This window comes from Periplaneta americana, chromosome 2 (genome assembly GCF_040183065.1).
Source record: "Periplaneta americana isolate PAMFEO1 chromosome 2, P.americana_PAMFEO1_priV1, whole genome shotgun sequence".
Taxonomy (NCBI): Eukaryota; Metazoa; Arthropoda; class Insecta; order Blattodea; family Blattidae; genus Periplaneta; species Periplaneta americana.
Genome location: NC_091118.1, coordinates 83919280 through 83937022, shown reverse-complemented (window position 1 = coordinate 83937022; position 17743 = coordinate 83919280).

Genomic DNA, 17743 nt, shown 5'->3' with positions numbered 1-17743 from the left:
CAGACTTGTTGTAGGTGGAGTAACCAGTTTGCAGACCTAACGCTACAGAAGGGTTGAAGCTGGTCTCCAAGGCCGGTGGCTATTGTTTAAGGGCTGTGAAATTTTACAGTATATAGGCCTACTACCTGACTCGAGAAAAGTAACCTCATTCCTTGTGTCTAAGCAGCCACCCATGCAGCGGTAAATTAGCTGGCTATATGTTATTTTATCAGGAATGCACGCCACATACATTTGTAAAGTTTAAAAGTTGTTTTCCGCCGTGTGTACATAGTATTATTTCTTTTCATGAGTTTGCCAATTTTTTTCCAGCTCTTGTACTTGAAAGATTAACGCGTGCGTAAATGTACACAGGTAGTTTAGTACTTATTAACTTATTATTTAATGTATTTAGAGTATATTAGTGATAAGTGTATATAGTGTATTAATCCTACATCGTAGTGTATATTGTATGTTTAATCACTATATTACTATTATGCAAATACTTAGGTACTAGTACATAGAAAATATTAATAAATGAGTGCGAAATATGTATCCCGGAAATGGCACGGTTTGTAATATATTGGAAATGCCGTTTTGCAGACATAAATATGAGAATGGAAAAGATGTTTTAAATTCTGGACATCCTACAGTTCCATTTGTTCTTTGTTTTAAAAAGTGCTAAAAAGAGAGAAGTTGTATAAAATAACTTAAATTATTCCGATGAAACAAGCTTTTCTCTTTGAAAAGATTGAAAATTTCATTTCAAATGCCACATAACAGGAGAGACTTTCATCATTAGCCCCATTGCTTTGCATAGAGATATACTGTCCACCCTCAGTTGAACTGAGACATTTTATGAAGACATCATCGACAGATTTGCTGCTTTACAAGACAAGAGGATTGACTTTGTATGCAAGAAATTGGGTGAGTACTGAAATAAATTAATTTTCCTCTTTCCATGTGTTCCAGAACTAGTAAAATTGTACGCAGTTTACGAATAGTAGACCTACTCATTATATAGCTTAAACTGTTCATGCATTTGTGTATGTGAACAGCACTTCACCTATTTTCTTTACGACGAGCCGCTACTGCCTTCCAGAATGAACATCTCAACTCCTGAAACACATTTCCAATTAGAAGGGCTCCTCTCCATTATTCATGTGATGTTCGAGCCTTGCTAGACGAAGTGTTTCCAGGCAGGTGATCGGTCGCACAGACCCAATCCTTGGCCTCCGCCATCACCTGATTTGACTCCCCTGGACTTCAGTCTATTCGACTAAGCCACTCACCATTCCTGAATTAGTGGAACGAATTGACCACACGATACAAACGGTTACGCCTGACATGCTCACCAGAGTCCATGAAGAGTTGATACGTCGCTTACATTTGTGCATTCAGCAGAAGGGAGAAATTTTGAAAAAGGTATACCATAATTTGTCAACAAATGAAACTGTTTTTTTATATTTATGTATTTTAATAAAGGTTTAAAACACTAACCATTCTGTCGTTCAATAGCTCTGGCAGTGAGGAGAGGGGTGTTTGTTTCCAAATCGACTTTACAGCACCGGTAAGGGTTTTTTCTCGTGAGGATGAACATCATTTCAAAAAATTATTCGAAATAGTTAATTTTTGCAAATCAATATTTCAGGTATAAGTCCCTGTAAAGTTGATTTGAATAATTTCGAGGGAAAAATTGTTCCGGGGCCGGGCATCGAACCCGGGACCTTTGGTTTAACGTACCAACGCTCTACTAACTGAGCTACCCGGGAACTCTAATTTTTTGATAGACTCGTCACTTATGAATGACCGTGTAAATGAAAATCTGTTACAATAGAAGACACGTTATTAACTTTGTTTAAATGCATACCCCATAATAGGATAGTTTCTCTTATATAAACGTACTAAGAGATTGTATATCCACAGAACAAATATGCTACCTGTAAATACAGTACAAAGTTTCACGAAAATCTGTTAAAGAGAAGAAAATTGATTAATTTTGTCTATGTAAATGTATCCTTACATTGGGACAGTTTCTCTTACATACAAATAATGAAAGTTCGTATATAAACAAAAATATATTACGTATAACTATGTAGAAAATTTCATGAAACATTTGTTGCACAGAAGAAAAGTTATTAATTTTGTCTAAATTCACCGACCCTCTATAATGCGGTAGTTTCTCTGACACAAATGTAATGGGAGTTTATATATAAAATAAATATATTATATCTTTAACTACTATATAAAATTTCATGAAAATCTGTTAGATATGAGAAAAATTATTAATTTTGTCTGAATTTAGGTCTACTGCTATAATGGGGTAATTTCTCTTGCATAACAATAATGATAGTGTGCATACAAAACAAAAAAAAATGTGTTATCTGTAATTTCCGTACAACGTTTAATCAAAAGCTGTAAGATAGGGGAGAAGTTATTAATATTGTCTAAATGCACCTCTCCCCTATAATGGGGTAGTTTCTTTTACACAAAAATAATGAGAGTTTGCATACAAAACAAAAAAAATGTGTTACCTGTAACTACTGTACAAGGTTTTATCAAAAGCTATAAGATAGGGAAGAAGTTATTAATATTGTCTAAATGCATCCTCTATGATGAGGTTGTTTCTTCTACATAAATGGAATGACAATGAGAGTTTGTATATAAAACAAATGTTACTTGTAACTATTGTACTGTGAAGTTTGATGGAAATCTGTTAAATAGGAGGAGTTGTTAATTTGGTCTTAATTCATTTCCTAAAACGGGCTAGTTTCTTTTAAAAAACGTAATAAGAGTTTTCATAGAAAATAAATGTGTTACCTCTAAGTAGGCCACTATACAAATTTTCATGACAATCTGTTAGATAGTAGAGAAGATGTAAAGTTTGTCCTGCTAGATTTTTGGACAATTATGGATATGTGGGAATGAAGGACAGGATCCTTGGTGTGTATTTATTTAATAGCCAAGAATATAGTTCACTATAAAATAGGATGTCTGTATGATTCTGACATAATATGAACTCGGAATCGGTCCTGATCCAGACAGATACCGCATGTGTTGAACCTTACATTAATTTCTAATCTCCATGGTAGATGTTGATTGCGGGTTCCGCAAAGCCTGTCTTCCATACTATGAATCGTCCTCGGTGCTGAAAATAGTTACACAATAGTAATATACGTTACAAGAGCGGTATGTTGACGTTTTCATGGTCGAGGAAAAGATTGAAAAAGCGAAACGTAGTTGAGCTTTTTTAATTTCCGAGAAAATGAAAACAAACATACCGCTCGTGTATCGTACATTATTTTGTGCGAAGATCGTTTATTACATACCTGAAAGACGAATTTCTAATTAGTTGCAATGAAATCTCCATGTTGGTTTCTGTTTAATGACGGCAACTTCGGAAAACCAAAATATCTTGTTGCTATAAAATGTTTTCTGTGTTTACTATACTCCAGCAGGCCGTGATATACGTCTGTCTTTTTTTCCCCAGTCTATAAATGCGAACTTAAAACAAACGGTAAGGTTATGCAATAATTTATTTTTCATTTTAATATTTTAACAATATTATTTATATAACATATTGCAGTAATAACATCGGCATCTGGAATCTTGTTGATTTTTTCACGGCTTCCTTAATGTTACTTGCATTACAAATGCAGTAACTTTTGTGGTGTTGTAGATTTTACTTCATTTTTGCAAATATTTAAAAACAATAATTAACAGTGCAATTTAGGTGAAATTGCAGTGGTAAGTTTCCAATTTATAATTATTACTATGTTAAACGCCTCTAAAAATAATATGTTAAAAGCCTAAAGCAGTAAAATGAATATGGTGCTTAAGCGGTAAGAAGAGGGAAATTGTTATATGTGTTACGTTGGGAATACTGAATGTGGTATTTCACACTTACCGCGTATTGGTTCTGTGCGGAAAACAAGCAAATACACACGATCTCGTACAAAGTTGTTTTATTATAAAATTCTCGTAAACTATTTGTGATTAGTTGTTTGAAATCTTTTTCAGCATTACCAATGAAGTAATTCCATATTAATATATTGCCAAATATACAGTAGATCAAGAAGTAAGCTCAAGTTAGTCAATATGATGGCCTATTTGATTTGATTTATTGTTTCTGTGAAAAGCATCGGAAGATGTTATGACATAGTGTAGCACAAATGGAATAACATCAATCAAAACCATAGACAATACATTGTAAAGTCTAATTTATTTGAGGATGATTTGATGTTATTTTGCAGCATTGAGGGAAGTGAGATGGTATGCGACGGTATGGAATAGCCACTTGTTTCTATGACCAGAAGACATACCGTTAGTGAAAAATGACATACCGTCATAAAAAATGTGATTGGTAAAAATTTGTTTATATATTTCTTCACAACAAAGAGTAGGCTACTATATGTTTGCTTCGTAAATCTAAACCACAACCTTCAGGAACTGTATTCAACGTGTATTTAAACACGTTTATTTGATAATTCAATCCCTGGAATGCTACGAGTGGCTGTGGTCTGTAGCTTGTGGTAGCCATTGTTGCCAATTTAGTGGCTGTCATTTTTGTTGTTGTTGCACTTTTATTAATAATTAAGTAAGGCACTTTGAAGCTTTAATATTATTTTAAATGATAAGTCTCAATGGACATTGTAGAATAATCTAGTAAATAACTGAAGTAACTTGAAATTATTTATTAAGAAATTTAATGCGTTGCTTAAACTTCAAAGATTCGCGTTACTGATTGTAACGAAACAATTTATTGTAGACATCATATATATGTATGTTATAACGAGGGGGTATGCCTTTTTTAAATCGAGGTATGCCAGGGGAAAATCTTGGGGTAGCATACCGACTCTGGTTTTTTCCCATTTCCCTCACTGTTTTGCAGAGATGTAGACCAAATAATCGTCAGTAATCTGCTACGAGCAGCTCTTGACATAATTGCAGCGTGACTACGACAAACAGGATTTAAAGTTTCGAAATATGCAGTTGGGTTCAAAAGAATGGGCAGAAACTTGGTAGTTTAAATATAAAGTTTCTAAATCAGCTTCACAAGAGAAACCCATTGCGTTCGAAGGCAATGCTGTGATCTTTGTTCCGGTTGATTCTTTGATAGTGATCCTCTACAAGGCAGGAAGTGCTACGAGGTAGTGTAGAGTAGGGATATGGTTTCTGATTAAGGAACCAGCAGTTGTAAGCTCAATTAGTAGAATACAAATGGTGGGTAACTCTGGTGGTAGGCTGGTCGTAGGGAGTGACAGGCTTTAGGTGGGAGTGGCAAGTGACGTCATAGTGGGCGTGGCCAAAGTATGACGTCAGAAGTGGGCGGGGCAAAAGTATGACGTCAGAAGTGGGCGTGGCTAAAGTATGACGTCATGGAGGGAGTGGGGGCTTAAATTATGACGTAGGAAAGGGGCGTAACTTAAATTACGTCATAAATGGCAATGTAAAAGTTCAAGGTTAAAGTGTGACGTCATGCACACGTGCAGGTATGTAATTGAAGTTGTGGCATGACATGTTCATACAAGTTTGTATAGTTAATTGTAAGGGGGGGTGAAATACACAAGTTCATACATGTTTGAAAATCTCACAATCGCTATCTGCCTTGTGTGCAAATATTATGCCGATTCACATCCGGTGATTGTTCTTGCAGCGTCTTATGTTATACAAGGGTGGAGGTAGGGACTGACTGGCGGTAGGGTGGACGTAGGGAGTAACTGGCGGTAGGGTGGAGGTAGGGAGTGACTGGCGGTAGGGTGGACGTAGGGAGTGACTGGCGGTAGGGTGGAGGTAGGGGGGATGTGACGTCAGAAGTGGGCGTGGTGAACGTCACATGTGGCTTTTCACGAAGGGACGTAACTTAAAAGTGTGACGTCATAAATGGTTATCTGACAAGTTCATACATGTTTGAACATCCCATCTGCTACGTGTGCAAATATTATGCAAGCTCACATCCGGCGAGTGTGTGAATTGCTGAGTAAAGAATTCACTTGTAAATTAAACACATACATTCTTCTTCTTACTATTAATAAGATTCTAATGTAATGGTAATTTAATTGATGGGGAATGGAAAATGGGGGGGGGTTGGGTGTTGGAAATTCGCAAGTGTAAATTGGAATGGAGGGCATAATTGGTTGTATTTTAAGCCAATTGTTGATAAAAAAATTAATATGGCACACTTGTAAATTAAATTTTTAATTTAAGTTGGAAATGGGGGAGGGGGTAATAATTTGAAATACATACGGCGTAACTTAAAGTGTGACGTCATAAATTTATAATTGTAGTTTGGAAATGGGGGAGGGGGTAATAATTTGAAATACACACGGCGTAACTTAAAGTGTGACGTCATTCACAAGTGCAGGTATGTAATTGAAGTTGGGGCGTAACGTAATAATTTGAATTATATATGAGGGGTTAGAACAAAAAGCAGGTAAGTGACAAAAACCTAGTTTTGAGGAAATTGCAGTTAAAGTTCTGCATGAAATGGAATATTATACACTATCTTGGTGAAAGGATGCCCATATAGCAGCACTGCACAGTGTGATCACTTCCCTGATTTTATCCCAAAGAAACATCCTTTTGGGTTATCACAACACGCACTTACCTCATTTTTTTAATAATGTCACTAATCTGCTTTTTGTTCTAAGCCCCTCATATGTTCATACATGTTTGTATAGTTGAAATACACAAGTTCATACATGTTTGAAATTTCACCTACACAATGATGTGATTACACGTACAAATATTATGCAAGCTAACATCCGGCGATGAAATTGCTGAGTAATGATAAAAAATATTACACAAATATTGCATGATGCAAATAATATGCAAGCTGTTAATTCACATCCGGCGATTGTTCTCGCAGCGTTTTATGATACGCAAATATTGCATAAGCGCTTTCTGCTATGTGTGCAAATATTATGCAAAGCTGCTAATTTTACTGGTGTAAATGGTTGTACTTTAAGCCAATTGATGAGTAATTGATAAAAACTGTTAAGATTGTAATGTACTGGTAATTGAATTGATAAATGGTAATGGGAAATGGAAATTGGAATAGGGGAATTATTGATGGCGTAAATGGTTGTACTTTAAGCCAATTGTTGATAGAAAATAATCTAGCACATTTGTAAATTAAACATATACATTCTTCTTCTTCTTCTTCTTCATCTTCTCATTATTATTATTATTCGTCTTAAAGAAGATAAAAGTATGACGTTATAAATTTGTAATTGAAGTTGGAAATGGGCGAGGGCTGTTTATAATTTGAAATACATACGTTCATATTGGCGTAACTTAAAGTGTGATGTTATAAATTTGTAATTGAAGTTGGAAATGGGGGGGGGGAAATTTGATAAAGTTCTAATGTAATAGTAATTTAATTGATAAATAGAAATGGGGAAGGGAAATTCGCAAGTGTTAATTGAAATTGGAATGGGGGAATTATTGATGGCGTAAATGGTTGTACTTTAAGCCAATTGCTGAGTAATTTATAAAAAAATTAATCTAGCACACTTGTAAATTAAACACATACATTCTTCTCCTATTATTATTATTCCAATGTAATACATTTTGAAGTAAAATTGAGTGGTTTGTTTAGCGTATTTAATTTAAGCCATACATTATTACCGACATTAAATTCATCAGAATGTGACATTATTATGATTTAGAGCAGTTCGTAATACAGTAATTGTAGCAGATATATCAATGTAGAAGTATATGTTGTGTAATGTTATTACATATGCATAATCGCTATGTCCTAAGTGTGCAAATATTATACAAGCTTGCTGAATCACTTCTGGCGACGATGCAATTGCTGAGTAATGATAAAAACATGTTTTTGAAGCACCTGGAACGTGTTATATTACACAAATATTGCATGATGCAAATAATACGCAAGCTGTTAATTGACATCCGGCGATTGTTCTCGCAGCGTCTTATGTTACACAAATATTGTATTGATTAGAAGTAAATAATAGCTATCTGCTATGTGTGCAAATATTATGCAAGGTTGCTAATTTTACATCCGACGATGAAATTGCTGAGTAATGATAAAAAATTACACAAATATTGCATGATGCAAATAATATGCAAGCTGTTAATTCATATCCGGCGATTGTTCTTGCAGCGTCTTTTGTTACACAAATATTGTATTGCCCAATAACTATCTGCTATGTGTGCATTATTAAATTGAATATTAATTGCTACTTTGTGCTGTATTTTACAGAATGTTTACTTTAACCATCAATACCATTTTTGACCTACACTACTTCTGCTCTGAACGTCTCAAATAATACTGTATGATAGGTCCAATATATTGCACCTTTTCAATAATTACTTAAGTTGGTGCTCTCTATTCGTACGTGATATTTGATTAAAAAGCAATCGCAGAACATGGCATTATTATTATTACTATTATTATTATTATTATTATTATTATTATGGTTCCAATTTAATACGTTTTGAAGTAACATTTATTGGATTGATTAATAATTTAATACATTTTGAAGAAACATTTATTGGATTTATTTTAAGCCATACATTATTACCGAAGCAGTTCGTAATACAGTAATTGTAGCAGATAAATATGTGTTATGAGATATATACATTATTACCGAAGCAGTTCGTAATACAGTATTTGTAGCAGATAAATATGTGTTATGAGATTGAAATATACAAGTTCTTACATGTTTGTAATTATAGTTGAGGTGGGGGGATTTGAAATATACAAGTTCATACATGTTTGTATGATGAATGATATAAAAGCTGAGGATATGAAAGCATAATTGAGAGTCAAGGATAGCACAATTATGGGAAACGATGTGGCGCTAGCCATTGATAATCCACTAATATTGAAAGAAGAAAGATATAAAGTACCATTTGAGGTAACGTATGCATATTTTCCAGATGTGAGAGATGAGCGGTTAAATGAACCATATGCAATAACATACAAATACAATATAATAAATTCTGAGAAAGTACACACTGAGGTGGTAAGAAAAATTTATGGTGCTAATCAGTTACATACGGATTGGTCATTGGATGTTGCCTTGTGGTAATACGGAAATGAGTTTTATAAATGCACCTTCAACACATGAGGACACATATCACCGCAATATCTGTTTGGGTAACGGTGAACATCGCATTGAATGCACAGATCCCAAAGAGTCCAGCTTACATGTGTGGCGGGAACTGTGTGATCCCAGCTGTCTTACTTACGAAGAGGTGAGTACAGTTTATGTTGCTTTTATTAATTATAATATTATGATATATTTAATGGAGATGTCAATTAACAGCTTGCATATTATTTGCATCATGCAATATTTGTGTAATATAACACGTTCCAGGTGCTGCAAAAACATGTTTTTATCATTACTCAGCAATTGCATCGTCGCCGGAAGTGATTCAGCAAGCTTGCATAATATTTGCACACTTAGGACATAGCGATTATGCATATGTAATAACATTACACAACATATACATCTACATTGATATATCTGCTACAATTACTGTATTACGAACTGCTCTAAATCATAATAATGTCACATTCTGATGAATTTAATGTTGGTAATAATGTATGGCTTAAATTAAATACGCTAAACAAACCACTCAATTTTACTTCAAAATGTATTACATTGGAATAATAATAATATGAGAAGAATAATGTTTAATTTACAAGTGTGCTAGATTAATTTTTTTATCAATTACTCAGCAATTGGCTTAAAGTACAACCATTTACGCCATCAATAATTCCCCCATTCCAATTTCAATTAACACTTGCGAATTTCCCTTACATTAGAATTTTATCAAATTCCCCCCCCCCATTTCCAACTTCAATTACAAATTTATAACATCACACTTTAAGTTACGCCAATATGAACGTATGTATTTCAAATTATAAACAGCCCTCGCCCATTTCCAACTTCAATTACAAATTTATAACGTCACACTTTAATCATCTTTATGACGAATAATAATAATAATGAGAAGAAGAGGAAGATGAAGAAGAAGAAGAATGTATGTGTTTAATTTACAAATGTGCTAGATTATTTTCTATCAACAATTGGCTTAAAGTACAACCATTTACGCCATCAATAATTCCCCTATTCCAATTTCCATTTCCCATTACTATTTATCAATTCAATTACCAGTACATTAGAATCTTAATATTTTTTATCAATTACTCAGCAATTGGCTTAAAGTACAACCATTTACACCAGTAAAATTAGCAGCCTTGCATAATATTTGCAACATAGCAGAAAGCGCTTATGCAATATTTGCGTATCATAAGACGCTGCGAGAACAATCGCCGGATGTGAATTAACAGCTTGCATATTATTTGCATCATGCAATATTTGTGTAATATTTTTTATCATTACTCAGCAATTTCATCGCCGGATTTGAGCTTGCATAATATTTGTACGTGTAATCACATCATTGTGTAGGTGAAATTTCAAACATGTATGAACTTGTGTATTTCAACTATACAAACTTGTATGAACATATGTAATTCAAATTATTACGTTACTCCCCAACTTCAATTACATACCTGCACTTGTGAATGACGTCACACTTTAAGTTACGCCGTGTGTATTTCAAATTATTACCCCCCTCCCCCATTTCCAACTTCAATTACAAATTTATGACGTCACACTTTAAGTTACGCCGTATGTATTTCAAATTATTACCCCCCTCCCCCATTTCCAACTGAAATTAAAAATTTAATTTACAAGTGTGCCATATTAATTTTTTTATCAACAATTGGCTTAAAATACAACCATTTATGCCCTCCATTCCAATTTACGCTTGCGAATTTCCAACACCCAACCCCCCCATTTTCCATTCCCCATCAATTAAATTACCATTACATTAGAATCTTAATAATAGTAAGAAGAAGAATGTATGTGTTTAATTTACAAGTGAATTCTTTACTCAGCAATTCACACACTCGCCGGATGTGAGCTTGCATAATATTTGCACACGTAGCAGATGGGATGTTCAAACATGTATGAACTTGTCAGATAACCATTTATGACGTCACACTTTTAAGTTACGTCCCTTCGTGAAAAGCCACATGTGACGTTCACCACGCCCACTTCTGACGTCACATACCCCCTACCTCCGCCCTACCTCCAGTCACTCCCTACCTCCACCCTACCGCCAGTCAGTCCCTACCTCCACCCTTGTATAACATAAGACGCTGCAAGAACAATCACCGGATGTGAATCAGCATAATATTTGAACACATAGCAGATAGCGATTGTGAGATTTTGAAACATGTATGAACTTGTGTATTTCACCCCCCCCCCTTACAATTAACTATACAAACTTGTATGAATATGTCATGCCACAACTTCAATTACATACCTGCACGTGTGCATGACGTAACGCTTTAACCTTGAATTCTTACATTGCCATTTATGACGTAATTTAAGTTACGCCCCTTTCCTACGCCATAATTTAATCCCCCACCCCCTCCATGACGTCATACTTTAGCCACGCCCACTTCTGACGTCATACTTTTGCCCCGCCCACTTCTGACGTCATACTTTGGCCACGCCCACTATGACGTCACTTGCCACGCCCACCTAAAGCCTGTCACTCCCTACCACCAACCTACCACCAGAGTTACCCACCATTTCTATTCTACTTCCCTTCCCGGCAGGGTTGATATTTTTAGTACATTATTTTGTATTTTTAATGACAAGTTACTAATTACTGTTACGAAGTTAAGTTTATTAGTGCAAACAAAAATTACATACATTAACAAAGATATTACAATATTGTTGTAATAATCGTATATGAATATTCTTCAAAATTCAAAATAGCTTACTAATCTCACATTCAAATATATATTACAAATGTGGTATAAAATTATAACTGGGTCACATCCGAAGAAGCAAGATGTGACCAATGATGAAAACTGGATAGAAAAAAAAATAATCACTACACTGTGATTAAACTGTTAACTGCAATTACACATAAAATTAAAAAAAAAGGGAAAAAAAACGAACATCCATACTAAGTTAAGAATACGACATTGTTAAAGTCACAAAAAAATAAGGAATAAGAATTTATATAATGATTATAACTTTAAAAACAGTTCAAGCACTTAATTTTTTAATAATGTGTTGTTTAATAATTTTAGTTTAGGACTCCCCTTTATAAAATCAATATACAATCTTGGACAGTAATTTGAACTATGCCTTAGACCTGCTTCAGTCCTACATTTTGGTTCAATGAGGGGGAGCGAAATATTGTAACTTGTTACGTTGCGGCCATGATGGGATGATATAAATTTAGTTTGATATTTATGATAATAATTGAAAATATTATACATTTAAATTTGCTTGATATTCAAAACATTAAATTCTTTATACTTATATAAGATGAGTTGGATGATCAAGTTTTCTTCTTAAACATATTTTAATAATTCTTTTATGTAGTAATATGAATGGGCGAAGGGTACTTTGTGATAATCCACATCATCCTATAATTCCATACTGTGTTATAGACTGAACCAAGGCTAAAAATATTTTTCTCACTAGTTTTATTGGCATAAAGCGACGCAGTTGAACAAATTTGTACAAAGTTTTACGTAGTTTACGACATAAGTAGTTAATATAAAAATTACATTTTAAGTTTTGATCGACGAAGATATGTAAATATTTTACATGGATAAATTAGCCGTAGTTTAGGACAATTGTAATTATTATAGATATTTGTATTTCTACAATATTTGCTTAGAATTTTTTAATTATAGTTGTTTTCCACTGTAGGAAGGCCTGTTTTGTTTAACACACAGGGAATGAAAGTTGTTTTATCTATGTTGAGTGCTAGCAGATTAAAATCTAGTTAAATGTTAGTAGAAATTTTTAATAAACTTGGTTACACAAGTCCTGCACACATATTATAGCCCATTAGTCGTGGGTTAATATTAGCCACGACTTGGCCTGTAAACAATATTCATAGTTTATTTGCTTCCTCAAAAATTGGAAATATAACTAATTCCATCTTTAGAATGATGTTCAATGTTTGAAGTTAAACATATTTTTAAAAGCTATAAATCAGATATAAATGCAGACGGTTTTATTAACAGACAGTAGTGTTGCCGGGCGGAGGGGTTGTGCTATATACTAAACATTTTTTTAGTAGGTTATTTTACGACGCTTTATCAACATCTATGTTTTTTAGCGTCTGAATGAGATGAAGGTGGTAATGCTGGTGAAAAGAAGTCCGGGGTCCAATACCGAGAGTTACCCAGCATTTGCTCATATTGGGTTGAAGGAAATCCCCGGAAAAAACCTCAACCAGGTAACTTGCCCCAACTGGGAATCGAACCCGGGCCACTTGGTTTCGTGGCCAGACGCGCTAGCCGTTACTCCACAGGTGTGGACTACTAAACATTCAATCGACTTCCAGGCGTTGTCGCCATTTAGTACTTGTGTAAATGGTGTTTATAAAAACTTATTATGGTAAATTTGTAATGTAAAAATTAAGACTGACGGGAATTCGAACTTACTACAACCAATACTATCTGATTTAAACCCATGCTTAAGCCATCTACGATACAATGGCTCATACTTCAATCCGGCGTATCACGTAGGTTTCTCGTTCATGTTCGTTTCGATAAATTTTGTACCTCGTTTCAATAGATTTAGTATTTATCAATTTCACTCTTCAGAGGCCCTGATGCAGCTAGGATCAACACATTTTATTTTATAACATATTTTAGAAGAAAATACAGCACATTTACAAAGGTTGTGTCATCTTGTGCACTGGAGCTTCAAGGAGACGGGCATGCGCACCGTTCTGTTTCTGGAGCTTACACATTTGTCGTCAGCCCATAATTTTTTAACCTTATTGTACAATGTTGAATAAATTTAAACACAGTAATAGTCAACCATATCTGTACGTCAAAGGGGCTAAACTACAAATCGTAAAATAACTAGAATTACTTCGACATATGTACATTTGGCAAGAGGTTAGCATGGATTTGACATCTAAAAGAAATTAATAAAAATGACTACATGATGAGATTAAATATTCTGAAATGTTTTCTTTATAATAATTTAGGAGCTGATCAGTCATTTCTAACCCGTATTTATAGGGCTATAATATGATCTAAACTACAATCTGCTCTTAAAATGTTAGATACTGTTCATAGTTCTGCATTAAGGATAGCTCTAGGAGCATTTCACACAAATCTTCAAATTGGGTAAGGAGAAATGCCATTAAGGACCAGACGAAAGCAGTTAGCTCTTAGATATGCACCGGAAATATGTCACCGGTTGTTCACCTGCTTACACAGTTATTTTTTTCTAATAGGAACCATTATGAATTTCAGGAAAGTAGGATAATTAATCAAGTACCACAACATTTAAGAGTCTCCAAATATCGTAAATAATTAAATATTGCCTTTACCACATGAAAGACAAAAGGATTTCACTGTATTTCACCTTGGATACTATCAAAACTCCATATAAATATTATATTTAACCCAGCACACTAAAAATGAGACCAGACAAATCGAATACAGACATTTGTATAATGTGATAAGAAATTCATACACTAATCACATCGTAATTAATACTGATATAATAAAGTGATAAAAGTGGATGTGGAATGATATCTGCAAATTAAGTAATATCTATTATGAATAAAATATCAGAAACTTTTTCAATACTTTCATGTCAATTCAATGCAATTAGTGAATTCCTACAGTAGCCTACACTTAACGGGAATGGGCCACCAACAGTTTCCAAGTTCTATATACATAACATTGCGCATGCTCGTTTCGTCAAAGTCGTAGTTCACCAGGTAACACATAATTAAACCATTTAAACTTGCTGTATTTTGCTTAAGAGTCTAAAATATGTTATAAAATCGAACGGAGTGTTGATTCTAGATACGTCAGTCCCTCTGAAGAGTGAAATAATAATAAAATTGATAAATACAAAATCAACCGGAGCGAATATGAACAGGAAAACATATTATACGAAACGATATTAACAGTCTCAGTAGCGTAGGGGCCTAAATCATTACGGTATTAGTCTATTGAACGAGTTAATAGTAGTAGCTCAAGGTTCAAATCTCCCACAATCTTCTTTTCTTAATTACAAAGTTGCCATCATATATGTCTTAAATATGCCCAAACTCTAATAAATAATAAACATCCCTCTCTCTTCTAAGCAATACTCCTGTCTGTTAATAAAACGTTCTTCTCGTCATTACGCTTGAAGATGGCAGAGAGACAACAACTCTGTCAAGAAGTCATTGGCCTGTCTCGCGTAGGTTATTCTACATCAGTGACGGCCAAAGAGATTGTAGTTCCATTGTCAACTGCTAAGCGGTGGGCTAAATTCTATATTTAGAATGATGAAGTTGTGAATCGTTCCATTCCTGGTCGGCCGCGCACCTTTAAAAGGGAAGAGGGCGCCATGTTATTGAGAAAAGTTGAAAACCACCCCCTTTAAAACTGCTTCTCAACTTAAGATGGCGTCCAAGTTTCCAGGTTCCCCATACACTATGAGGAGACGTTTTAGAGAGCGTGGGATACGGGTCGTCGAGCTGTGAGGAGACCACATTTGACGATGGAACATGCCATGGACTGTCTAACGTATGGTACTCTCCGACAGGACTTCGAAAGGAGAAATGTCATTTTCTCCGACGAGGTAATTGTCTCCAGTAGCAACGATGGTCCTGACCTAGTTTATCGTATGGATGGCCACCGATGCGATTAACGTTTCGTGAGACGACTTAACAGATCGGCTCGCGTGAGCGTCGCGTGTTGGGGGTAGATCTCATACGCCAACCGGATCCATAGATGAGGAGGCCTGATGTCGACCTAGTCAACTGGCCTTCAAAATCACCAGATATGAATTCGATTGAACATTTTGGGTGCAGTCAAACGGATCCTACGCTCTAATTGAGCAGAACAACCACTCGATCGGACAGCTGACGAATTGTGGGACAGAGTTCTAGATGCGTGGGAGGAGGTGTCCATGAATTTAAAAATGTTTCATAATCTTGTGGACTCCATGCCGCGCAGAATGAGGGCACTTGTTAACGCAGGTGGTTTGTGGACGAGATAGTAGACCCCACCAATGCCTTTTTTGTTAATATATTAACAAATTGTTTGTTTTTTTTAATTATTTATTCATGTTTGATATGCGCCCGGTTTTTTAGGATGTGAAAAAAGTATTTTTGTTTATACAGGCCAGGTCTCGCCTATTAATAGCCCATAGGTGATGGGCAATAATATTTTTACAAGACAGGCATAACGAAGTTTATGAATAACTGTCATTTCACATTTAATTAAGTTAATTAAAAACTAAAATAAAAAAAAAATTACCGTACCGAGAGGCGAACTCACAGCCTCTGTTACGGATGTCAGACATCTTACTACTAGGCCACACACAGCTCATAAGGTTGGCTATATTGTAGACGGACAACTTCCAATGAAGAGACACCACAGCAATACCTTCAACTGCAGTGCGTTTACACGAGTGAACCGCGCGTTAGAGCTCAGCTATACTATCGACCAAGCGTCTGCCCATTCTTTTTGCCGTTAAGTGTATTGTACATTCAAAGTACAGAGCACAACAATTTCATCATATTGTTAGATTCTGTAACCTCATTAAAGCGGTTAGTAATGTGTAACTGTTAAATTTACACAAGACGTTAAATATTATATCATAACTTTAGTTCAACAGGAAAAAAATCATCTGTATACCATCTAATTGTGGCATTACAGGTAACAATGCAGCTAAAGAGAAGCTATACAAATTGAGAATAAATGTGATGATTCGTGTATTGAACTTTGGACTTTTAATCCCTCCAGAAGTTTTTTTCGATGTCAAGTAAAAATGCCCTATTCATATACAGTTCCTCAAAGAAAGAATGAGACAACTCTTGGTTGTCGAAAGATAAAGTTCTACAAACCAATTTACACAATATCGACGTAGCCACGAAGACATCTGGTCGTGCATGCGTAAACCTATTTTCGTCCTACTCCAAAGTACACACCAGTGCAAAATGTTATCAGTTGTCTGTCTATTTCTGGTGTAGGTCTCTTTTTACGCTCTTGATCGCTTAACTTTTATGAAAGTTTGAAATATACCGTGTAACACGAAATTATTCGCCAAAGTGAGAGAATAATATTAATTTTGAAATGACAAATGTAGACCCACGGCAAAGACAGCAAGGGATATTTTAAGGACTACGACAAGGATAAAAATGAGGACCACGATAACATATTACAAGAAACACGACAAACACAATGACAAGGATTATGATAAACTTCACGACATGGACCACGATAAGGATTATAAGAACCAGAACCACGGAAAGGACTGTTCTAAAGTCCACACCTGTGGACTAACGGTTAGCGCGTCTGGCTGCGAAACCAGGTGGCCCGAGCTCGATTCCCGGTCGGGGCAAGTTATCTGGTTGAAGTTTTTTCCGGGGTTTTCCCTCAACCCAATATGAGCAAAAGCTGGGTAACTTTCGGTGTTGGACCCCGGACTCATTTCACCGGCATTAGGCCTATCACCGTCATCTAAGATGTTGATAAAGCATCGTAAAATAACCTAGTAAAAAAGCTGTTCTAAAAACAACAAGGACCACGATAAGAACAAAGATCAAGACCATGATAATATACTACGACAAGAAAGACGATAACCACGGCAAAATGTAAACGCCGAACTGCACTCATTGTATACTTCACCTGACATAATTAGGAACTTTAAATTCAGACGTTTGAGAT